This window comes from Leucoraja erinacea, chromosome 3, assembly GCF_028641065.1.
Source record: "Leucoraja erinacea ecotype New England chromosome 3, Leri_hhj_1, whole genome shotgun sequence".
In the NCBI taxonomy this organism is placed as follows: Eukaryota; Metazoa; Chordata; class Chondrichthyes; order Rajiformes; family Rajidae; genus Leucoraja; species Leucoraja erinaceus.
In genome coordinates, this window is record NC_073379.1 from 28,795,652 (window position 1) to 28,821,925 (window position 26,274).

At 44.3% G+C, this 26,274-nt stretch overlaps 1 protein-coding gene across 1 annotated transcript in view; it reads right to left on the reverse strand.

Annotated features, from left to right (window-relative positions):
• The window catches only part of bnc2 (basonuclin 2), a 533,367-nt gene that overhangs the window by 460,572 nt on the left and 46,521 nt on the right, over positions 1-26,274 (reverse strand). The window lies entirely within an intron of this gene.

Sequence of the window (26,274 nt, forward strand, 5' to 3'; positions counted from 1 at the left end):
TCTCACCCTATAGACACGAAAGGACAACAGTGCTGAATGATCCTTCCATCAGCTAGGTTAATGTCTGAATCACCTCTACCTCATTGCGGACATTGGACTTTATCTATGAAATTGATATGCTACAAAGTTGAGAACTATATTCTGCACTCTGTATCCTCCCCTTTGCTCTATCTATAGTACTTGAGTTTGACGATTGTATTTATGCATAGTAATATCTGATCTGTTTGGATAGCTTGCACAACAAAGCTTTTCACTGTACCTCGTTACACATGATAATAATAAACCAAAACCGAAACCAAAGATAGACACAAAATGCTGGAGTAACTCAACGGGTCAGGCAGCATCTTTAGAGAAAATAACTAAGTGACGTTTCAGGTTGGAACCCTTCTGAATCACACAAGATCTGATTGAGCTCCTGGATGGGAATATCCCAGCACAAATCTGCTCAGTTCTTGGATACCAGCAAGAGTCTGACTTTTATTCTGACAATGATTGAAATTACCTTTGTACAACAAATTAGTCTTGGTTACAATCCTCGCCTCATACCTTGTTGCATAGCCTCTCCCTATTGCTTAGCTAAAAGCTACATTCTGACAACTATCAGCAATTTCACCTCCTGTTCTTCCAGTAATTTCCCACATTCACCGTCCCCCGACCACTCAAAATCTTTATGCCCTAATTTCACATCTACTTCTGTGCAGTTCTAACTCACACTGTTAAATACCTTAGGTCATTTTGCCACATGCTGTAAGTTGTTGCTGGTTTTGTTGTTGTTCAGTCCTTACTCGGGGAATTTACTGAAACTAAGATGAAAAGTAAAGAAGCAAGTCCAGGAATAGGTCATTTCATCCCTCGAGCTTTCCTTGCCATTCTACAAGATCATGGGACAATCCTGTGCTTAATGTTCACTTTTCCACCCTTGATTCCCTCAGTGGCAGCACATGAATCTATCTCAGTCTTGAATAAACTCAGAGACTGAGCATTCAATCCATCCAGTGCAGAGAATGCCAAAGATACACAACACTCTGAATAAAGGTACAAAAAATTGCTGGAGAAACTCAGCGGGTGCAGCAGCATCTATGGAGCGAAGAAAATAGGCGACGTTTCGGGCCGAAACCCGGCCCGAAACGTCGCTATTTTCTTCGCTCCATAGATGCTGCTGCACCCGCTGAGTTTCTGCAGCAATTTTGAGTACCTTCGATCTTCCAGCATCTGCAGTTCCTTCTTGAACACTCTGAATAAAGGATTCTTTTTATTTTTCTCAGTCTGAATAGGTTAGTCCTTTATCCTAAGATTGTGTCCTCTGAGGAAATGTTGCCAATGGTTTATTATTGTCACATGTACTGAGAGACAGTAAACATTATTTGCATGTTCTCCAATCACATCATGCAATATATGAGCCCATCAAACCACATACAAGTACTGCAGGTACTGCAAAGAGAAAAATACCAGAAGTGCAGAATATAGTATTATAGCAATATAGCATTACAGCTACAAAGAAAGTACATATGAAAGAAAATCCCAAGGGTTGCAATATGGTAGATTGGAAGATTGGGACTACACCCTGAGCTCACGGGAGGATCATTCATGGGTCTGATAACAGCAGGGAAGAAGCTGTTCCTGAATCTGGTGGTACATGCTTTTGAGTTTTTGTATCTTCTGCTGAATGAAACAGAGGAGAAGAAGGAACGTTCAGGGTGTAAATGGTCCCTGATACGTTGATTGTTTTCCCGAGGCAGTGTGAAGTGCAGATGGAGTCGATGGGAGAATGCTGCTTTGTGCGATGGGCTGGGTTACATCCATAATTCAGGCAGCATTGTAGCGCAGTGGTGGAGTTGCTGCCTCACAGCGCCAGAGTCCTGGGTTTGATCCTGATGCCAGGTGCTGTCTGTGTGGAGTTTGTATGTTCTCCCTGTGATTGCATGGGTTTTCTACAGTTTCCTCCCATATTCCAAAGATGTGTGGGTTTGTTGGTTAATTGGCTTCTGTAAATTTTCCCTAGTGTGTAGGATACAAATAGTGTACGGGTGATCATTAGTTGGTGTGGACTCGGTAGGACGAAAGGTCTGTTTCCACACTGTATCTTAACTAACCTAAACTCTTTATGCCCTGGTTTCTTGTGGTCTTTGGCAGAGCAGTTGCCAAACCAAGTAGTGATACACCCTGATAGGGTACTTTCTATGGTGCATCTACAGAAATTGGCCGGAATAATTGGAGAGACATGCAAAATTTATTTCATATTCTTAGGACGAAGAAGCATTCTTAGCCATGGCATTAATGTGGCTGGTGATATTTACACCTCAGAACTTGAAGCTCATGATGATCTCCCCTTCGGCACTATTGATGCTGACTGATGCATGTACATCACCTCATTTCCTGAAGGCAATAACTAGCTCCTTTATCTTGCTGACATTGAGGGAAACATTGTTGGCTTGATACCTTGTTACCGAGCTCTCTATCTCCTTCCTGTACTCCGTCTCATCATTGTTCAAGATCGGGTCCACTGCCGTCGAAATAACCTTGGAACATTCACCCATCAACTTTTTAAAGATTTTTATACATTTAAGACTGTATAATTTTTCTTTCCTAACAAATAAAATTCATATCTGAAACCCATCATAAGGACTAATCTCTGCTTGCATCATGAGTTCCATTACATTGTAAACTTCAGTTTGATTGTGTTGTGCAATGTCAAACTTAAACTAATGTACCTTTCACAGCAACATACCCACTGGATTATTACGTCCAGGAAATATTTGTGTAAATCATTAAGTGCCTTCTAATTGCTCAGAATGCATTTTGCAATAGGCATTTTAAAAATTACTTAATTACAGATTTATTTTGTAAGTGGCTGCTATCATAATGTGATGAACAATTAATCATTCTTTTCACACGATTTAATGCATGATAGATGAACCATAAATAAATTAATTACCTTCTCATTTCTCACAGAGAACAAACACATCTCCACCACTATTCTGAAAGTTACTTTCAATAGTACCTTTGCTGCAAAGTGATCAGTGAACAGTGAACTAGCTTATATCTTCGGACTGAATCACCTGGAAAGGTTCTGGATTTTAATAAAGGCCATTTTCTTACATTTTGGTTTCACCATGTAGAAATTACAGCAGTGTTTATAAATAGTCCCCCCATTTCAGGGCACCATAATATTTGGGACATAGCAACGTCATGTAAATGAAAGTAGTCATGTTTAAGGGCCTATCCCACTTGGACGACCTAATCTGCGAGTTTGGGAGAGTGTCTTCGACCTTCAAACTCGCAGCATGGCCAACAATGGGGTCCTAGGAGGTCCTATGAAGTCGCTGAAACTCTCCTTCATGCTCAAGGGAAGTTCCCGAATACTCGTGGCCTCAGCTAGGTCGCGGAAATTTTTTCAGCATATTGAAAAATCTTCCGCGAGTAAAATTTGGTCGGCATGGGTCTTATTAACTCGTAGTGCAGTGTAGTGGGGTCGCTATTTACTTACAGGCAATCGAGGGCAGCTGTAGGCAATCTCCTTCGCTGACCGGGAACTTTGATTGGCTCAACGCGGACGGGTCGATCCAGCTCGAGACTTTCCAGGCGAGTGCCTTCGAGCTGGAAGGTTGAAGACACTCTTTTTCACTCACCGATTAGGTCGACCAAGTGGGACAGGCCCTTAAGTATTTTGTTGCATATCCTTTGCATGCAATGACTGCTTGAAGTCTACGATTCATGGACATCACCAGTTGCTGGGTGTCTTCTCTGATGATGCTGTGCCAGGCTTGTATTGCAGCAATCTTTAGCTTATGCTTGTTTTGGGGGCAGTCCCCTTCAGTTTTTTCTTCAGCATATAAAAGGCATGTTCAATTGGGTTCAGATCAGGTGAATGACTTGGCCACTTAAGAATTAACCATTTTTTAGCTTTGAAAAACTCCTTTGTTGCTTTAGCAGTATGTTTGGGATCATTGTCTTGCTGTGGAATGAACCACCAGCCAATGAGTTTTGAGGCATTTGTTTGAACTTGAGCAGATAGGATGTGTCTATACACTTCAGAATTCATTATACTACTACCATCAGCAGTTGTATCATCAATGAAGATAAGTAAGCCAGTACCTTCAGCAGCCATACATGCCCATGACATAATACCCCCACCACCGTGTTTCACAGATGAGGCAGTATGCTTTGGACACAACCGGTAAATTCATATAACAGGCCTCACCTAGGCAGCACACAGGTGTCGGACCTTACTGGCTTTATCTTGCACTAATCATTATTCTTGTTATTCCCTTTATCATGTATTTGTACACTGTGAACCGTTCGATTGTAATCATGTATTGTCTTTGCACTGACTGGTTAGCACGCAACAAAAGCTTTTCACTGTACATGTGACAATAAACTAAACTGAAAAATATCAGGGAAAGGACTGCCCAACAAATTCACTTATTCAAACAAAGATGGAGATGGAGAAAAAGAATGAAATTCCGCTGGATTTATTAACATGTTGTCTGCTGTTCAAAGTGGAAAGTGCTGAGAAAACAGAACTTAAAAAAGAAGCGGATTCAAACTTGCAAAGAAGTTCAAGATGTAACCATATTAAAAAGTAGAGGTGCTCCTATGGGAGGGGAAGGGAGCCACAGTTGAACGTAGAGTTGGCAACCAGTGTGCACTGCAGAGGGTGTTCCCACTTCAAGTCTCCTCCTGCATCTGGCTGGGATTTAAAATCCACAAAAGAAACACATAGTCTCTGACATTGACATCTCAGCATGTGGCCTGGGGAAACTAAACAAAAACCAGGTGATCCTCTCGAAAAAAAGTAACCCATAAAAAAATGACTGAATAAAACTATTACTGTGCAATACAAGCTCTGTGAAGTGAGTGGTCTGTTGGAGAGGATGGATGATGACAGAGTAATTCCCATGGAGAGACTAAAGGCCAATTCCTAAATACTCAGCTAAAAAAGCCAAAATATTTGTCCCCGTGCGACCACAACCAAAATGTGTTCCAGCTATTTGTCCACGTGTAAACATAATTTTTTTCTGTGGCTGAACACTGTACACTGAAACTGTAGTACTTTCATGGTGCTGACTTTCATCCCTTCAACCATCACTTTGGATTAAAGTTTGGTTTGTGGAAACAAACTTCTGTACTCTGGCGGCCAGTTTGCAAGAGGGTGGATCAGTAACTATAGAATCATGGTGGTTGACAAAAAGAAACAGATCAAGGAAACAGACGCGAGGAAACGTTTTTTGCAGGGGCTTGTTGTGATCTGGCAGCTGATTCAACAGTAACTTTTAGAATGGGATAGAATAAATATGAAACAACAAAAACACAGAAATCTTGGGAAAATGCAGGAAGTACAGTATTAAACATGTTGGCTGAACTTAAAGTAGGTATGTATCAGGGGCAGACGGCCTACATCACAATATTTTGAAGGAAATATAGATAATAATTGCACTGACTATAATCTTTCAAAGTTCTTTGGATTTAGGGCTGATGCCAGAGGATTAGGGAGAGGTGGATGTTACTCACTTATTTCAAAAGATGGGTAAGAATAAGTCAAGCACCTACAGGCCAGTGGTGGGAAACATTTAGCTAGATCAGGAATAATAGTTGTCCAGGAAACATGTTTACCCAAACTAGTGTCCTGGAGCTGTGTCGCACTGAATTGGGTCCTCAAGGCCACCACATCCCTGCCTACCATTTGTCCAACTACATTGACCACACTGGCCTGCAATAAGTTTGTATCTTTCACCTTTTCCTTATTTAAGTATGTGTCCAAATGTCTCTTAAACATGGTGATTATATCCACTTCCAGCACCCTCTGGCAGAGTCCCAGATATCAACCACTCTCTGTGTAAAAACTTTTCCATCAAATCCCTTTTAAAATAACTTCCTCTCACGTTACACTGATACCCTTTTGAGTTTGATACTTGGACCATGTGGAGAATGTTTCTAATTATCGAACAGATCCTTCAATAATTTCATATGATTCTATCATGTCATCCCTCAACCTCCTTCACTGCAGGGAAAACAAGCCCAACCTATCCAATCTCTCCCAATAACTGAAGTCCTCCAATCCAGGCATCATGCTGGTGAATCTCCTCTGCCCTCTCACCAACACAAACACATCCTTCCTCCAGTGTGGAACTCAGAATCGTACACAATATTCCATTTATGTTTTGTAAAAATTGCAACATAACATTCCAATCTTTACTTTATGTTCTTTTGTCACTACCTTATCTACCTGTGTTGCCACTTTAGGGAACTATGCAATTGAACACCAAAATCCATCTTTATTAATGTTCTTTTATGGCCTACCAATTAATATAATTGTCCTACCCTATTTGATTTGATTCATTGATTGAAAGATATTGCATGGAAACAGGCATTTTGATCACTGAATCCACACAGACTACCCATTTATTCTGTAATTCCACTTTTGAATCAACTCCCTACGCACTTGGGGCAATTTAAAGAGGCCAATTAGCTTAAAAAACCGCATGTCTTTAAGATGTGGGAGGAAACCTTAGCATACAGAAGAACCCTATGCAGTCACAGGTAGAAGGTGCAAACTCCACACAGACAGCACATGACATCATGATCGAACCCAGGTCTCTGGCATTCTGCCACAGCAGCTCTATGGGCTGCGCCACTATACCGCCAAATATATGCCTTTCCTCACAGCCAAACTTTCCATCTAATCTATATCCTGCTATAGCCCCTAGACAACCTTTCTTGCTATCCACAACACCACCAACTTCCATGTCATTCATTGATTTAGTCATCACTCCTTCTGTCATTAATATATATCACAAATAACAAGGATTGCAGCACCAATCCCTGTGGTACACCATTGGTCACAGACCACAAAACAGAAAAGCATCACTAGTCAGTGAGGTTATTGCAAGCCTCTATTAAATCTCTAGCCTTTCCCTTAGGCAGAGTCACCGACATGTGAACTGAGTCAATGGTGAAACCCCAGGTAGTCCATGGTAGTGGAAGGCGTTAGTTTAGATTTAACTGGATGAAAAATGAATCCCAGTTTTCCAAACTTTTTTGTGGCTGTTACAGTTTGTCCGGCCAATTCCAAAGCTTTGCCCATAATTGCCATGACCATGTGTGTACGTTTCCGTAAAAACGCTAGGGCTGGTTTCAAATTTATTGTGAACAGCCTAGGCTGATGATAACCCATTTGGCAGTGCTTTATACTGTCAGAGTTGTCCCATCCAGTTGAATTTTAAGTAACATCTGTGGTCACCTCGTATAGGCACTGAATAGTAAGAGTCTTTTAAATCGATGCTGGCCATTGAAGTAACCTTTGGAAATTAATTGTTAAGCAGTAACAAAGATATCTATTTTGTCAGATCTATGATGATGCGATGACCATCATCTATTTTGTTTTTGATAAATTATTGGGCACGAATTCTAATGGTTCGTGTTGAGTTTTCTCAATTACACCTTTTATGTGAAGCCGCTTCAGTTCAGCTTGCGCTTTTGATTTTCCTTTATCAGAAGGCACGAACATTCAGTTCAGTATTTGTTGAACTGGAGGGCTGTACTTGTGTATAAACTCTGTTGTACATCCCTGGATACTGCTTAAGATGTAAGGATCGGTTGTTATCATGCTCCATGCATTCAGAAAAGAGTGTAATCTCCACCCAATCTCCGTGCCCACTGTTTGTAGGGAACCAGACCCACCTACCTCCATAGTTACTAGCGGCAGGTTTATCTTTTTGTAGGTTCTTCGCTGTTGTTGTAGCGTGGGGTCTGGATTAACGGTTTGGTTGGCGTTGGAGGTCCCGCATCTTCCAAGAAGGCCGGCCTGGGCCATGGCCTAAAAAGACTCATGTTTTGGGTACCGGTCCTTCGAGCTTTCACCAGTTCTGCTGGTGGGTGCGTGGGGGTGCTGTCGTTGGCCGTAGTGGGTTCCAGTAGGTTCTCTTGTTCCTGCACCCCCTGCACACTTGTCTTTTCTTCTGCGGACCCCTCTTCCAGGTCAGCCCAGAACTGACCCGCAGTGCTCCCCTCTGATGGGGTAGAAGCACTGTGCAGCCCTTCAAGAGGTATTGCTGTGGGTTTATCATAGGGCCCACAGTGACCCGACTCCATCTCCCGGAGTCTGTCACGTTGGAGCAAAGCTCCATACACCGCTTCTTCCCGCTCCAGCGCTCTCGGGCGCTGGCCGCCCGCGGTTGTTCAAAGTCGGACTCCTCTGAGTCCACGACCTTGTTTGTTTTGTGTCTAGCCTTTCCGCCCGGCCGCGTGGATCTGGCCGGTGCGGAGGCGACATCGGGCACAGCTGATCCCACTACGGGTGATCCAAGTGCTGCTGGCTGCTGCTGGCTGCCCGCTGCTCCACGGTCCTCCTTCTCCAGCTTTGTCCTTACTGTCCTTCCGTGGAGTGGATATGGCCGGTGTGGAGGACATCTGGCACAGCTGGTCCCATCTAGCCCACCAGCTTTGTCGCAGCCCGTTGTTTCTGCACCTGCAATCAGCATGGAAATACAAAAAAGACCGCAGCTCTTACCTGCAGGTCCAGGTTAAAATGTTGCTACAGGTGAACGTCGTTCCACCCCGTCTGCTGCCGTTATTGACTTGAATAGTCTCCCGCCCGGCCGTGGTGTTCTGGCCGGCGCGGGACCAAAAGTTGGCACTGCTCTTCCCATTACGGGAGATTAACGTGCCTTTGGCTGCCAGCCAGCTTCACTAGCAGCACTTGTGGACTCTCCTTTGTCCAGCTTCCCCTCCTGTGGAAAAAACCCAGCGCGGGGAAACATTAGTTTTGCTCCCTCTCCCGCCCGGCCGGGCCCGGTGCGGGAGCGAGTCGGGAGCGAAAGTCGGGCACAGCTGTTCCCATTACGGGAGTTTAGCGTGCCTTAGGCTGCTGCTGCCGGTTGCCCGCGACTCCGCGGTTCTCCCCCGCCAGCTTTCCCGCAGCCTTCATGGATCCGGTCCATGTTTCCACCTAAAAGGTGAGTGGACAGGAACGCAGAGTCTTCTTACCTACTGTTCCCGACTTTCAAATTCTGGAACGCAGAGTCTCCTTACCTGCTGTTCCTGGTTTTCAAATTTTGCCGCTAGGGGAACGTCGTTCCCCCTTGCTGTGACTTGTTGCAATGCGTGTAGCGATATGACACGCATGCGTCCTGGTGGGCTTCTTCACGTAGTCACTCACGTGACTCCGAAGTAAAATCCACTTGCATTTATTGATGCTGAGGATGAACCAGGATATAAATAAGGGTAGTGAAAGGTGAGGAAACCTTTGGTTATGAACAATATGACAAACTATAGTACAAGTGTTGGTTAGACTCTTAAAAAAAGGGGGGCCAGGTGACAAAGAAGATGAATAAATGAATTTTCATTAGTGGGAGAGTCACTCCATCCTACAAACATATTAGATCTCCAAACACTAATCTTCACCATCACCACAGTGAGCCGTTTGCTGAAGCACTGGCTTCAAAGCTGGTGTGCATTTAACAACTGCCTTTCTATGAATGCTTCACTTCAAACAAGTCTCAATCAACATTTGACGGAAACCACTGGTCCCAAAATGAACATTCCATTAAAGCAATTCAAAATGTGTTCTTATGAAATCTGTGACTCCGTGGTTGCAGTTTCCGTGCTGTCTACAGTCTTTGGTGCAGAGTTTGTTCAGACACAGGTTAGCTTTAAAGGCTGAGATGTTGGCAGGAAGGGTCCTAGGTAGACATTGCTTCAATTACATACATTTCTGGACAAATACCCAAGGGCTAGAGCCCAGTAAAACAGAAATACCAACATTCAAACTACTTTAGGACAACCACACTTATATTGTGAAACACCTTAAGAGACTTCACAATTGTAAATATCAGATCTAACGAGATTGCAGATGCTGAATCGGGGTGGGGGTGAATGCTGGAAGATCTCAGTGGGCCAAGCACGATCTGTTAAGGCAAAAGGTTTAAAGCAACATCTCAGGACAACTCATCACCATCTTGGGGAAGTTGATAATGCCCAGTGATGCCCGTATTCATATCTGATTAAATGTAAATGGTATAGGCTGAAAAAGGGGTGACCTTATAGAAGTTCACACAAGCATACGGGGCTTAGATAAGAGGAATGGTCACAAGTTTTTTTTATCCCCCAGGGTAAGAAAGTCTGAAACTAGAGTCATAGGTTTCAGGTGAGAAGGAAATGATTTAAAGGGAACCTGAGGGTCAAACTTTTCACGGAGGGTGTTCAGTATATGGAATGAGCTGCCAAATGAAGTGGTGGAAGCAGTTACAATTACAACATTTAACAGATATTTAGGGAAATGCCTAATTAGGAAAAATTGAGGGGGATATGGGCCAAATGCAGGCAAATGAGAATAGCTCAGGTAGGCATGGATGATTAGGCTGAATGACTGGATTCTGAGCTGTATAACTCAGGTCTCTAATCTGCCTCAGGTTGCAGAAGAAACACTTTGCACAATCCTGCTCACAAGCAGATCAAATTGGTGTAAGCGTTTATGTTGCAATAATAAGTCTTGGCCAGATTAGACATGATGGGATAATTCCGTTTTACATTACTGCGGGAATCAGTCTGTTGAAACATTGAAAAATGTTGAAATTCTTCTAAGAGAACATCCCACTTTCTGTTCAGGACGTGATCGTTTAATATCAGCTCTCCGTATAGTAGACACTCATTTAACACACCCGCCCACCTGATCCGTGATTCCTTTAATGTGTAGATGCTGGGGACGTTTGTTTGGGATAGAATCTGTGCTCAAAATCTTCTCTTGCCACTTGATATGAAATTCAGTGCAGAGAGGTCGTGTGGAAATAGTTAAACTGTCTGGTAAGTCTACTGTACACTGTCCATGTCTCGCAAGCGTAGAATAAATTGGTATGACAACAGCACGATACACCTTCAGTCTGCTTATCTGGCAGATTCCTCTTCATTTCCACACATAACTTCACAGCCAAAAGCAAAGCTTGCTTTTGCTATCCTGTTGTTGACTTTGTTATCAATGTTAACTGATCTTGAGAGAGAGTTTATAAGGTAGGTGAACTATATCTGCATAGTCCTCATGGTGTGGATTCACCAAAGCCTTGACAGTGGTAGAAAGACTTCCTTGCTCCTATTGAGTAGAAACAAGGAACTGCAGATGCTAGTTTACAAAAATGTCACAAAGTGCTGGAGTAATTCAGCAGATTAGGCAGTATCTCTGGAGGACATGGATCTCAAGAGATGCTGCCTGAACGGCTGAGTTACTTCAGCATTTTGTGTCTTTCTTTGCTCCTATACTCCAGATCCTTTGGAACAATGCCCAATATTTCATTACTTTCCTGGTTATCTGCTCATTTTCTCAAGGAGTAAATAGAAGGAAATGTGCATTGGATAAGATTAAATGGAGAGGACAGAGGAGCATAAATATGGTATGCCAGACAGGCTGAATACTTGCCTCTGTGCTGTATGTTGTATTGTGTTACATGAGAAGGAACATATGGACCAATGACTCAGCCAATCTATCACTACAATGATATTACAGCTGAAAACCTGAACTACTGGGCAATAGGAAAGGACTGTTGAATTCAACATTTTATCTCCATGGCCAGTAGATTTGAATTGCATTGCAGGACATACTTACTTTGTAAACTTCCATTGACTTCAATAGTAATTGTGCACAAAATACACCTTTAAAGTTCATGGGGTTGGTGGTGTATTATTTTGCATCTGCTGCCCGAAGACTTAATTCTAAAGCCTGCCCCAAAGTATGATTCAAGAACAGCATGTTATGTACTTTGGCATCTTGAGTTATAAAGCTGTTGTTCACTATCAGTGTGGCTTATAATACAGGCGCTGCAGAGCATGGGGATAGTGCGACAAGAAGAGTGCTGTAAATTACACTCTGCTAGAGTGCCGTGACCTTTTCATGTCCCTCTGAATCTGCCTGAAGGCAGGTATTTCAAGTCTTTACCTATTGCCTTGGTGACCAGTGTCAGCAGTAACAAAGCAAATGGAATGCAAAGTCGAGCAGCAATGGCTGTGCACAAGCTGTCGCATATAGCTACAGAGTAGGGAGAAACACATCAGCCTATGGTCGACCTGTACCTATGGCAGACCTGGTCCTCTCTCCAGATTTCTAAGCAGTGTTTTCAAGCAGCCCAATTGTCACGAAGATATTGTCTTCAGATGGTCAAAATTACGAAGTACGAATACATGTTGCAATTACCCCGTTCATTTCCTCTGGGGTCCCTGGCCCAGCTTCTGCTCTCTTTGCCAACCTTGGGTTGTAAACAGAATGAGTTGAACTTCCTCTGCGTCGCTGAGAAATGCGTTGCAGTGAGAATGGGACTGACAGGTAATGAGGCCGAAATCAACTTGGCCAGAGCTTGGTTTGAGAAATGAAAGGCACAGTTTATTTAGAGAGGAATCTGAGGCACATATTCTGTCTGTAATATTTATCTCAGAGCATTTCTTGCAGGTCAGAGTTTCTTTCAACCTGAAGCGTCAGTAAAAACTTTCAAATGCACAGTACAGTAATCAGGAGCTGCAATCCTGCAACTGGGAACCCAACTGACACTGTGTTGCAGAGGTTTAGATGCAGCAATAGTTCAGCTCTATCACAGCTCCTCAGGTCATGATGTAGTCCATGACTCCATGCAGCAAAATCCAAGCAGCAGCCAGATTAAGCCTAAGATTAAATGGTAAGAAACACCCTCATCACATGTCCAGTCATGGCAACTAATCAATACCTCATACAAGTGAGAGGCAATCAACTGTGTGAACAATTTCACACAGGTGCCTATCCCTCTCTGATTTTCCACCATCAACATCACCCTGAAACTCAACTGCACGAGTCAAATAAAAATCAGGACTGCCCAAGCAGATTAGGGGCTGGATGTCCTACAACACGGGACTCATCTGTGGATACCTCAAGGCCATTCACCAATTCACACAGCAAAGAATACCTTATCCTCACGTTGCCTGGATAAATGCAGTTCCAACACCACCATCTTGGCTACTTGATTGACATCCCATCCTCCACCCTAAGCACACTTTCCTCCACCATTGGAAAATTGTGATCCATTTACAAATGCACTGCAGTAACGTGACCAGGTCCACCAACGGCACTTCAGAAATCCACAACCTTTACCATCAAGATGACCAGGGCAGCAGGTGCATGGCGATATTGCCACCTTGCCAGTTTCTCTCCAAGTTGCACAGTATTTTGGCTTGGAACTATGTCCCTCATCCTTCCCCGTCGCAGGGTCTAAATCGTGGTTTTTCTTCCTCCATAGGTGGAGAACTTTTTCTCCATCAGCTGAAGGCAGAGCATCACCACGTTCATACAAGAAGTTGGGAATCAAATATAATAGCTTTAAATTAGAGTGATGTGCATAATTAACATTGTACTGATGCTCACACTAATGACGGCAGTGTTTTTGAGAGTGCTGTTGTATAACCATTGGGGACACTGTTTTATCACCGAGGAATATGCTCTCACTGTCAGTAACATGTTGCTACTCACTCACTATGGCAGAGAAATAGACTATTTGGCCCATTGCCATGGTCCATGCTAGTTCCCGGCAGAGCAATCCCATCAGTCTCATTCTCCCACTTACTTTTCCTTACGTCTTCTCTGCAGTTTATACACTCTCAACTCGCCTTTAATGAGTCTGCCATTAACCTGCACTAAGGGGTCATTCACAGAGGCCAACTAACCTACCAGCTCATCATTAAGAGATGGAAGTAAACTGCAGTACCCAAGGGTACACACACAATCATAGGAAGAACATGCAAATTCCACATAGACCCCATCCAATGTCAGGATTCAACACGGTAACTAGAGCTATGAAGCAACAGCTCCTCTCGCTAGGCCATTGGGCAATTATTGCAAAATATGTGGTGTTATAATGGGAGACTCTGTGCTGAGAGGTTTGCTCTCTGTGATGGATACAGCTTCATTTACAGTGATCCATATTTACTGCTTGTGTTCTCAAATCACAATGAGGGGTGTGATGTTACAGTGAGGGGTGCAGCTTTCCTGTGGGTGAAATGTTGTCACGGTGAGGGATGTGGAATTCAGTGATGAGACTGAGAGTAAGGGAATGGTATTAAGTTGAGAGTTGCAGTATTCCGGTGAGGGCTGTGGTATCATGGTACAGGATGTGGTATTGCAGTAAGCAGTATCAAGGTGGCAGGTATGTTCCCGTAGCTAGGTTTATGGCGCGATAGTGGGGGTGTGATGTTACAGTGGCAGTGAAGGATGTGCTCTTATGATAAGAGATGCAGAGAAATGGTGAGAGTGTAGTGTTATGGCAAGATGTGTGATCTTACAGTGAAAGGTATGGTTTCATAATAAGTGTAAATACCTTAGTCTCACACAGGTTAAAGCACAAGCATCTTTATTGTCTAGTTCATCGTCATATCAGCAGTACATCACACGTTCAGTCTACTGCAGCTGCTGAAGACAGTATGTGAGTTCTTACACTATAAATCATACATTTAGGTGGAGTTATAATTACTCCCAAGATGGCGGCGTCTCCCAAGATGGCGGCGCTGGCTTAACAGCTGCGGCCCACCTGCAGTCCGTCTGGTTTTTTTTCCCTTTCTTTTTGTTCCTTGTGATGTTTTAGTTAATTTTGTTTTATTAAGTTGTGTATGTGTGTGGGTGGGGTGGGAGAAACATGTTTTGGTCTCTTCCTTCGGGGGGGATGCGACTTTTTTTTCTGTCGTATTCCCCGTCCCCGTCTGCGCCTAATGGCGGAGCTGGTGGCCTCGGTGCTGTGGTGGCGGCAGCGGTAGCGGAGACCCGGCTCGGCCTCGGAGCTGTGGAGGAGGCAGCGGCAGCGGAGACCTGACTCGGCCTCGGAGCTGTGGTGGCGGCAGCGACCACCCGCGGAGTTTGAACCGTCGCCTCGGCGCAGAGGGAGAACGAAGAGGGAAGAGACAGAGACTTTAAGATTTTGCCTTCCACCACAGTGAGGAGGTGTTTGGTGAACTCACTGTGGTGGATGTTAAATTTGTGTTGATTGTGTGTTTTTGTCATTTTTTAATTATATGTATGACTGCAGGGAAACGAAATTTCGTTCAGACCGAAAGGTCTGAATGACAATAAACAAATCTAATCTAATCTAATCTACTAAGCATTCTGATTGGCTAACATGCAATAGCCAATCTACATCTCCTCTTGTAGAAATGAAGAAACAATTAAGGCATTTTAAACGATAAGCCGAGTGAATAATAATGGGGTTAAACAAAATCGCCGTCTCTAATGGGTGGCCTGCTAACCCTCCCGGTCCTCGTGTGGTAGGGGGCTGCCTCATCACCCTTTTCCTCCGAAGAGATGAGGGCTGGGGTTGGGTACAACTGTGGGAGACCCAATGGGTCTGTGGGGGGAGACCGCCGCAAGGGAACCGGGGGTGGACCGACGCGGGGATCCCGGGGTGCTGGTTACAACAGGGTACACGAGGGCAGACCGACGCGGGGAGTGGGCGGACCCGGTCGCGGCAGCTGCTGGAATGGCTGCAACAGTCGTCAGTTTAAACTCGAACGGTGGGGCATCAGGACCCTGGGACGCCGGACGACGTTCCTTCACAGGAAGGAGATGTTGACGGTTGCGTCTGTAGAGGACACCATCGACTTAGACCAGGTAGGAGCGTGGTTCCTTAGAGGGGCCATGAATGTGTCCCAGTTTAGTATGTCCTTTATCTGTTTGCAGTCGCACCACTTGTCCTTGTATAAGTGGTTTGAGTGGCTTGCTGGTCTTGTCATAGAAACGCTTCTGCATGTCTCGATTAAACTGCACACTCTTTTATATCGTGGCGGGAGAGCTGACTTTTGGTTGTAGCTGTTGCTGGGAGACAGTCAGTGGTGGGCGCGTCTGGCAAGACATTCGCCGCTGGGCTGGGGAGCCAAGAACGTTGTCCCTTGCAATATTTCGCAGGTCCAGGTAGAAGTCAGATTTAGCTAGATAGGAACGCTCCATGAGTTGTTTTGCGCTCCGAACAGCACACTCAGCAAGTCCATTGGACTGTGGGTATTCTGGACTGCTGGTGACGTGTTGGAAATTCCGTTTAGCAAAGTCCTTGAACTTTTGGCTGGCGAATTGAGTTGCATTGTCAGTCTGAAGACGAACGGGTACCCCATGCACGGAAAGGTGAATTTTCAGCTTTTGGATCACTGTTTCAGAAGTGATCGTTGGCAGGAAGTCAAGTTCGAACCAGTTGGAGGAGTCCACTAAAACAAGGTAGTGTTTCCCATGCCATTCGAAGATGTCGGCAGCCAGTGATGACCATGGCAGGGAGGGAGCCGGGTGGGGTAAGAGGGGCTGCTTCTGCTAATGTGGTGACTGACTGTTGCAGATTGCGCACAATTCTGTTTTTTCACGTATGTACTTGGCCATCTCGGGCCAGTAGATCATATTCTGGGTTTGTTTTAGAGTGGCCTCCGTACCAGGGAGGCCTCCGTGGATTTCCTCGTAATACTCGCTCTGTAAAGAAGGGGGGATGACGGCCTTGTGACCCTTGACGATTATTCCATCCTGTAACACCATCTCATCACGAACCAGGAAGTAGGGTCGTATTTCAAACGGGGTGCTTGACTGCTTGTTTGGCCACCCGCTTCTTATGACGGATGTCAGCAGCTGTGTGTTCGGCAAGGCGGCGTAGGTGATCGTTGGGTACAAACGAGACCTTCAGGACTGAGAATTCGTCCAGTTCAAAGGGGTGGTGTTGGCTGGTGGTCCGCGGGGCTATGGAGAGCGTATATGCAATGTGCATGTCTTTACCTTTCTTGTAGACGATGCGGAAGTCAAACCGTTGCAGCTGCATCATCATTCACTGTAGTCGAGCAGGGGCGGCATGGATAGGCTTGTTCAGGAAGGTGACCAATGACTGGTGGTCGGTTTCAACCATGAAGGTTTTGCCAAAAATAAAGTCTTTGAATTTTGAACAGGCAAAAACAACGGCGAGCAGTTCCTTCTCGATCTGGGCATAGCGTTGTTCAGTTTCTGTCAAGGTGCGTGATGCGTAGGAGATAGGCATCACATCGCCATCGGTGGCTGTTTGTACGCAGGCTGCGCCTAGTCCGTACTTGGATGCATTGCAGGTGATAGTGACTGGCAGGTTAAGATTGTAATATGCCAGTGTAGGTGCGCTGGCTAGCTGGAGCATTAACATCTTGAAGGCTCTTTGGTGCTGCGGGTACCAAGACCATGCATTGTCCTTGTGGGTCAGTTGTTATAGAGGAGCAGAAAGTTTACTGAGGTTGGGAATTAATTTACCCAGGTAGTTGACTATGCCGAGGAATCGCTGCAAACTGGTGACATTGGTTGGGACCGGAAGTTCGTTGATGGCTGCAGTCTTTAACGAATCAGGTTTTAATCCATTGCTGGTGAATACATGACCGACGTAGGTGACTTCGGGAACTCGGAACTTGCATTTCAAAGGGTTGAGTTTCAGACTAATGTCTCTGGCACGGTTTAGGTTTTTTTTTTAGGTTAGCAATATGCTCGGCCACATCACGGTCGTATACTAAGATGTCGTCAACAATGAGGGCACATGGATATTCTGCGAATAGTTGTTCTATTGCACGCTGAAAGACTTCGCTGGCAGAGTTGATGCCAAAGGGCATCCTTAAAAAGGTTTTTAGTCTCCTCATTGACAATGCATTTTTAATCAGCTTTACCCAACGGGTGAAGAATCTCGCCCCCCCAAAGCATGTAGGGTGAAGGAGTCCTTTTTCATGAGTTCAGTAGTTCTTATCTTGTTGAACTCTTTGAGTGACATTACGTTCACTCTAGCACCAGTGTTGACTTCGGCGTTTAAAGCCTTGTTGTTTATTATCATGGTCACAGCAGGATCCATCAGCTTGCCTGGGGAGCGCAGGTTGAGGGAAAGTACAGTTAAATCGATGTCTGTGTTATCGGAATCATTCATGTGAGAAGCATCGTCTTGTTCTTGGGAATCAGAATCAGACGGCTCTTGTTGAATCAGGTGCAGATTCGTCCTTGAGGCATGTTCCCACGTGTTCCCACATGTGGCAAAATGGTTACGTTTCTTGCATTTGTGACAAACTTTCCCATTGGCAACCCAGAACTGGCGCCCCCCTAGAGTGGAAATAGTAGCAGTTTGGGCATCTTGTGACAGGCATATTTGGATCTTTGCAGGATGCGTTTAAAAATTTCTGCGGAGAGTAGTTAGTTACATTTACGTTATGTTGCTGGTGAGGGCTGGTGGGGTCAAAATCAACCAGTGAGGCTACGGTTTCTGCCATTCGACATGCATGAACGGCTTGATCTAAAGTCAGTTCAGCGTTCCGAAGCAGTTCTGCTCTTAGTTTGTGGTCGCACATTCCTCCCACAATTTTATCACGCACTAGCTCATTAGTCAACTCACCGAAGCGGTACCGTGTACTGATGTGTCATAGATCGCTGATAAATCGTTCAACAGGCTCATCAGCCTGTTGCTGTTGGGCGAAAAATCATGTTCTCTCGAGTATACGGTTCGATGGAGGGTTGCACAGGTCTCTACACTTTCTCAGTAGGACTGTCGGGTTGTTGATAGTTTCAGCTGGCACCAGTACCTGACCATTCGCGTCGTGGTGTGCTGGGGAGAATTCAAAGGTGTCCGCATGGATCATTGCTTCCGGACCAGCTAGATTGAGCAGTAGCGATGCCTTCAGATCGTCTGGGTCGTTTTGGTGAACAATGCGGATTTAGTGAGCATAGTCTCGCTCAAACATTCGCCAGCGCTTGGCTATGTCAGAATCAAACACAAGCGGACTTGGCTTTCGACAGGAGTTAGCCATGTCGTCAAAATCATTCACAAATAAAAACTGATAAACAAAATAAATCGCGGTTAACAGACGAGGGTTGGACCCAATTTTCTGACACCATGTAAATACCTTAGTCTCACACAGGTTAAAGCTCAAGCATCTTTATTGCCTGGTTCATCATCGTATAAGCAGTACATCACACGCTCAGTCTACTGCAGCTACTGAAGACAGTAGGTGAGTTCTTACACTATAAATCATACATTTAGGTGGAGTTATAATTACTAAGCATTCTGATTGGCTAACATGCAATAGCCAATCTACAATAGGGTGTGGTGTTATTGTGAGGGCAGTTGTTTTATGGTGAGAGTTGCAGTGTTATATAGTGACCCGTGATATCACAGGGAGGGAAGTGGCTTTAATGTGAGGGCGTGTTATTAAGATTAGTGGTGTTGTATTATCATGGGACATGTGTACATAATGAAGTATGTGTTGTTATAGCAATGGCTGTATTATTACAGAAGAGCTTGGTGTGGTGTTACAGTGTGGGGTGCGACGATGTCACGCCAAGTGTTGTGATGTTATGGTTATTATAATGAAGGGTGTAATGTGGTATGGTGAAGGATGTGGCATTACAGTGAAGGGTGTGGTATTATGGTGAAGGATGGGGTTATGGTAAAAGATGTGGCATTTGATGAAGGATGTGGTATCACAGTGAAGGATGAGGAGTTATGCTGAAGGGTGAGCTTATGTTATGGTGAGATGGAAAGATGTGGCGTTATGGTGAAGGAAGTGGCGATTTGGTTGATGTGGCATTACAGTGAAGGAAGTGGCATTATGGTGAAGGATGTGGTTATGGTGAAGGATGTGGTTATGGTGAATGAAGAACCAATGTGCTGAAGGATATGGCATTACAGTGAAGGAAGTGGCATTATGGTGAAAGAGGTGGTGTTAAGGTGCACTGGCCTGGTGAGAGGAGGGTGGTGTTACAGTGAGTGGTGTGAGAGTGATGCATCATATTATTAAGTGGTGCTTCCATGAAGCACATTAAGGTGAGGATTTGATATTGCACTCAGGAGGGTGCAGTGATGTGATGACATGTGTGACATTGATATCACTGGTGTTACAGTGAGGGATGTGGAGTTATGCCATGGGATATGGAGTTACAGTGAGGGCTGTTACGGTGAGCAGTGGGCATTGTAGTAAGGGGATTCATGTGAGGGCCATGGTGTGAAACTATGGTGGAGCTGTGGTTTATACAGTATGGGATGTGGTGTTATTATAATGTTTGCAGTTTTCGGTTGTGAGATTACTCGCGGTGATGGGTGATGAGGAATGTGGTGATATGGAGACGGGTGGTGTGACCGTAAGGATCTGGCATTACGGTGAAGGGTGGAGTATAACGGTGAAGGTTGGTGATAATACTGTGAGAATTATGGAGGTAGAGTGATGGGTATGGCATTGTTAATTGGGGTGTGGTATTACAATGAGAGGGCTATGGTGAGGGATGTATATGTGAAGGGGAGCACGCAGACCAGACGCAGTTTGCAGCACCACAAAATGGTGGAGAAGATGGTCTTAGTGGACTATTAAGCACTTTGTACTTAATCTAGGATTGTCCTTATGCCTACTGAACTGTATGCAAAATATAGAATTTCACTACCTCGGTACATGTGATAATAAAGAACCATTGAACCATTGATACAGCGAAGGGTGCGTGGTTATGGTGTTGGGTGTGATGATATGGTGAGGGGTGTGGTGTTATAGTGAGGATAGTTATGGTGACCAATGTGCTATCACCATAATGCACTTGGACATTGAATTTCCTTAACCAGGGAAGAATATAATTGCAATTAAAGCGACTATTGCTGATCCGTGGCATCCGTGGTGCTGCAATATTGAGATGATTGAAGCAACTTGTGATGTGTACAGCATTATGTACTTCATTAATTTTTCCACAAAAGTACTCGAATTAAACTGTTGCAGAAACATATATGATTCAAAACCCTGAAGTAGCTTCATCAATGTGCCAAGATACTGTTTGTTATTATCTTAATTATTTAATTATTTTGTCTTCATTGTGCAGTTTATCCAAAAATAATAATAGCTGTTGCCAATAAATGCTGGGGTGAGGATCTGTTCTTGTGGTGAAGTGGAACCTTTGCTGAATGGCCAGGGCCCCCTCTCCACAAAAGCATCACGGGCAGTTTCTGGAGCTGATCCCACGTCAGACCGCAGAGAATGTGCCGCTGCCACACATTATTAAACCAGACAGTAACAGCCCTGGTAAGAGGGCCAGGTCATTAATTAGTTTGCGATGTGAAGGAGAACCTCTCTGATCCTGCTGACTGACTTTTGTCCCCCCCCCCCTCCCCCCCCCCCCCCCCCCCCCCCTTCTCGCACCCGCCAGCTCCAGTAATTTGTGTCATGCAACCTGAAAACCACTGGAGGGAGAAGGATCGCCATAACAACGGCTGAAATGATCTTGTGGAATGTGTCTGGTGGCACTGGAATAACCTGAATATGCACTCCAGATGTGTGGACTGTCACAGAGAGTGTAAACACATCTGATGGGCAATGTCTGTGTGGATGATCCCAGCACTGAATATTTGGAAAGTTACATATGTGTGTGAGAGTGCGTCTGTACATGTCAGAGAGTGTGTGTGTGTGTGTGTGTGCGTGTGTGTGTGTGTGTGTGTGTGTGTTTGTGTGTGTGTGTGTTTGTGTGTGTGTGTGTGCGTGTGTGTGTGTGTCACAGTGTGTTGAAGTATGCAAGTGTAAATATGTGTGTGCGCCTGTGTCACTGTCCCTCTGCAAATGTTTGTATCTGGGTTTGTCTCGACATGAGTGTCTGTGCCTGTGTGGGAGGGAGAGAAGCAGAGCCAGAAGCCAGGACAAGATTCGCCCTGTGGGCCTGTGTAGCCTGGCAGGCTGGGAGAGACCGAGTCCAGGACGTGATTGCTCCTTGTTTCTGTTTCCTGTGTGTGGCCTCTCTGGACGCTGTGGCTCTGTGCTCTGCCGTTTGATTCAGGGGAAAACTGGAATATGAATTGCAGAAAATTTACTAAAGAAGCCCTGCAAAGTAATGGCTGCAGTGCAGAGCAGTTGCTGCGTTTAATCAGGCACTCATCTACACACTCACCTTCAGCTGCAAAGCTTGTGGTTCTCATATTGCATTAGTAGTGTTTAAGTTTCAAACAGCAGTTAACTTGCTTTGGTTGGGCAATCTGCAGTTGCAATTGATCTGGAATTGTGGATGGAGAATGGAAATGTTGAAAACATACTCATTAGCTGTCCTGTTTAAGAAGGAACTGCAGATGCTGGAAAAATCGAAAATAGACAAAAAATGCTGGAGAAGCTCAGCGGGTGAGGCAGCATCTATAGAGGAAAGTAGGTGACATCGCCTACTCCTTTTCTCCATAGATGCTGCCTCACCCGCTGAGCTTCTCCAGCATTTTTTGTCTACTTTCATTTGCTGTCCTCATCTGCAATCTCAATTTTCAGAACTTTTTAAAGATATTGGTCTGCAATTAAAAAGTCTAATAATTATCTGAATGTATTTTGCTATCCCAGCACATTTTGTGTTTTATCTGCGCCAATGTCTAGAAAAACCAGCACTCATGTCATTCCTAAATTGATAAATTGTCAGTTTGATAAAGAACTGTTTATAACGTGAAGGAGCAGTGAGGGTGCGGAACTCACTCCCGCAAGAGGTATGGAGATGTACATAGCAGGTGCATTTAAGGTGAAAGTAGAAGCACATAGGAGAGAAAGGAATGTAATGATCTAATGACATGGTAACAGGGTGAGACAAAGCACACTTTAGAGCATAAACACCAGTCGATCAAACATGCAGAATGGCCTCTTCTTGTGATATAGGCTAAATAATGTCAACTAGAAATAGAGTCAGGGAGTTACACAGCACAGAAACAGACCCTTCAGCCCAACTTGCCTATGCCGTCTAAGATGCCCAATTTACACTCGGCCCCCTTGCTGGTGTATGCCCATGTCCCTCTCAACCTTTCCCATCCATGTACTTGTCCAAATGTATTTTAAATGTTGCGAAAGTATAGGCTTAACCACCTCCTATCACAGATCATTCCATATACCCAACACCCTCTGTGTGAAAGCTTTTCCCCTAAGGTTCCTATTAAATCTTTACCCTCTCATCTTAAACCCATGTTCCCTGTTCGTGATTCCCCTCCTCTGGGTAAAAGACTTTGTGTATTTACCCTATCTATTCACCTCATGATCTTATACACCTCTATAAGATCACCCCTTATCCTTCTGCGCTCCAAGGAATAAACTCCTACCCTGCCTAACTTCTCCCAAAAGCTCTGCTCCTCAAGTCCTGGCAACATCCTCGTAAATATTTTGTGCACTCTTTCTAACTTAACAACATCCTTCCTTTAACAGGGTAACCAAAATTGAACACAATACTCAAAACGCGGTCTCATCAAAGTCTTGTACAAACTATAACATAACCTCTACTTCCTGAGAAGATTACGGAGAGTCGGTTTGTCAAGGAGGACTCTCTCTAACTTCTACAGGTGCACAGTAGAGAGCATGCTGACCGGTTGCATCGTGGCTTGGTTCGGCAACTTGAGCACCCTGGAGCGGAAAAGACTAAAAAAAGTAGTAATCACTGCCCAGTCCATCATCGGCTCTGACCTCCCTTCCATCGAGGGGATCTATCGCAGTCGCTGCCTCAAAAAGGCTGGCAGTTTCATCAAGGACCCACACCATCCTGGCCACTCACTCATCTCCCCGCTACCTTCAGGCATAAGGTACAGGAGCATGAAGACTGCAAAGACCAGGTTCAGGAATAGCTACTTCCCCACAGCCATCAGGCTATTAAACTTGGCTCGGACAAAACTCTGAACATTAATAGCTCATTATCTGTTTATTTGCACTTTATCAGTTTATTTATTCATGTGTGTATATATTTATATAATGGTATATGGACACACTGATCTGTTCTGTGGTCATGCGTACAATGTTCTGTTGTGCTGAAGCAAAGCAAGAATTTCATTTCCTATCAGAGATATATGACAATAACCGCTCTTGAATCTTGAAATCCCAACTTCTATACTCAGTACCCTGACTAATGAAGGCCAATGAGCCGATAGCGTTCTTGACCACCCTATCTACCTGTGACGCTATTTTCAAGGAACTCAGCCCACTTGGCTATCCTGTTGTAATGCCAATTTTCCATGAGATTATGCTGAATTACTGATGGTAAAACACTCCACCCAAATTTATTCCTCTGCTCACCCACCACTTGATTAATGTTAAGAGTTCTTATCCAGCAGGCTGCTTCAGGCTGTGTCTTTACATGGTTTTCCTCCCGAGACCAGACCAGCCACTATGCTGTACAAAGCCTGGTTAACGAATTTTAAAGTCTGCACTCACCATTATTTTGAACGACATGAGAGTTCTGCACTGACAAAGGCCACTTATCATAACCTTTCCCCGAAACACTAAAAACGTAGCAGCATTGCTATTTTACATTTCATTAAAAGAAAATGACACTTAATGGGCCTTGTTCATCAAGTATTTGGACACGAAGAACTCTGCCAGAGTCAACTCTGATCATGGCCCAACTTTCATTCACCGAGGTGTTCTAACACTGAGCCCCCTGTATAAGCAAATGTATCAGCAAAGGTGATAGAAATTAATTCCCGGACGGTCTTTCCACGCTATATTTCGAAACTAAACCAAAATGATTTAAAAAAAACTTAAATTGCTCCATCCACGTTGTGGTTATTCTGTGAAACAATGAACTCGGCCTAGAACAGATTTGATTATAAAAAGGTCTGTTAAAACTAGGGTTTACTCATCTCTAAATGTGGCTTCACCAATGTCTTGTACAATTGTAACATGACTCCCAACTTCTATACTCAATACTCAAGACTCATGAAGGACAATGTGCCGAAAGCCTCTCGACCACCCTACCTAGCTGTGATGCAACTTTCAAGGAACTGTGTACTTGCACTCCCAGATCCCTTTGCTCTACAACGCTCCTCACAGCCCTGCCATTCACTGCGTAGGACCTGCCCAACTTCCCAAAATGCAATACCTTGCACTTCTCTGCATTAAACTCCATCAACCATTCTTCAGTACACCTGCCCAACAGATCAAGATCCTGCTGCAATTTTTGACGTCTATCTTCGTGATCTACAATGACCAACTTTAATGTCATCTGCAAACTTACTAATCAGGCTTTGTACATTCTCATCCAAATCATAGATATAGATGATAAACAGCAATGTGCCCAGCACTGAACCCTGAGTCACACCACTAGTCACAGGCCTCCAGCCTGAGAATCATCCTTCCACCATAACCCTCTGCTTCCTACCAGGAAGCCAATTTTCTATCCAGTTGGTGATCTCTCTTTGAATCCCATACAATCTAATTTGCTAGAGCATTCTACCATATAGAACCTTTTCAAATGCCTAGCTGAAATCCATATACATATCTACCACTACGTTTCATCAACCTTTCTGGTCACATCTTCAAAAAAGCAATCAGATTCGGAAGCCACAATTTACCACGTAAAATAAAACACATCCTGCTTATCCCAAATCAGCCCTGTCCATTTCAATGCGTATATATCTTATCCCTCAGAACTCAGAATACCCTCAATGAAGCTTTCCGACCACAGGTGTTAGACTCACTGGCCTGTAGTTTCCAGGCTTTCCCCTGCAGCCCTTCATGGAGGCACAACATAGCCACCATCCAGTCTTCCAGCACCTCACCCGTATTTAATGATTGCTCATAAGCCTCAGCCAGAACACCTGGAATTTCCTCTGTAGCTTCCTCAGTGAGATCCTCGGATATATCTGATCAAGCCCAGGAGATTTATATACCTTCATACGCTTAATTACCTTCAGCACCTCCTTGACCATAATACTGCCTGCCCTCAAGACACACGCCTTGACTGCCCCAAGTTCCCGGTCCTCATGTCTTTCTCCACAGTTAAAATAGAGGGGAAATACTCAACGAGAACCTTGCCCATCGCTTGTGGCTCAACACACAGTTGACTGCTTTGATTCCTCAGGAGTCCCTTTCTTTCGCTGTATACCCTTTGTCTCTTAATATACATAAAATCTCATTGGGATTATCTTTAATAGTATATGCCAGCGCTATCTCCTGTTCCGTTTTTGCCTTCCTGATTTCCTTTTTCACCGTGGTCCTCAGTTCCCAAAACTCCTCTAGGGATACACTTGATGCCAACTGCCAAAACCTGCCCCATGCCTCCTTCTTATTCTTGACAAGATCCTCAATTTCTCTCATCATCCAAGCTTCCTTACATCTACATGCCATGCCCTTCACTCTAACAGAGTGATAATGACCCCAGGTTCAGGGTGTATTTCCCAGATTGCAGGACCAATGCACGTTACGTAATGCTGCACAAGAGTAAAGAAAGTTGAGTCAAGAGTGTTTAATTGTCATACAAAAATGAAATAATGAAATTGGTACTTGCAGTAGCATAACGCAGTACTCAATTGATAACATAATAAAACAAACAACAAAAAAATTCAATAAAAA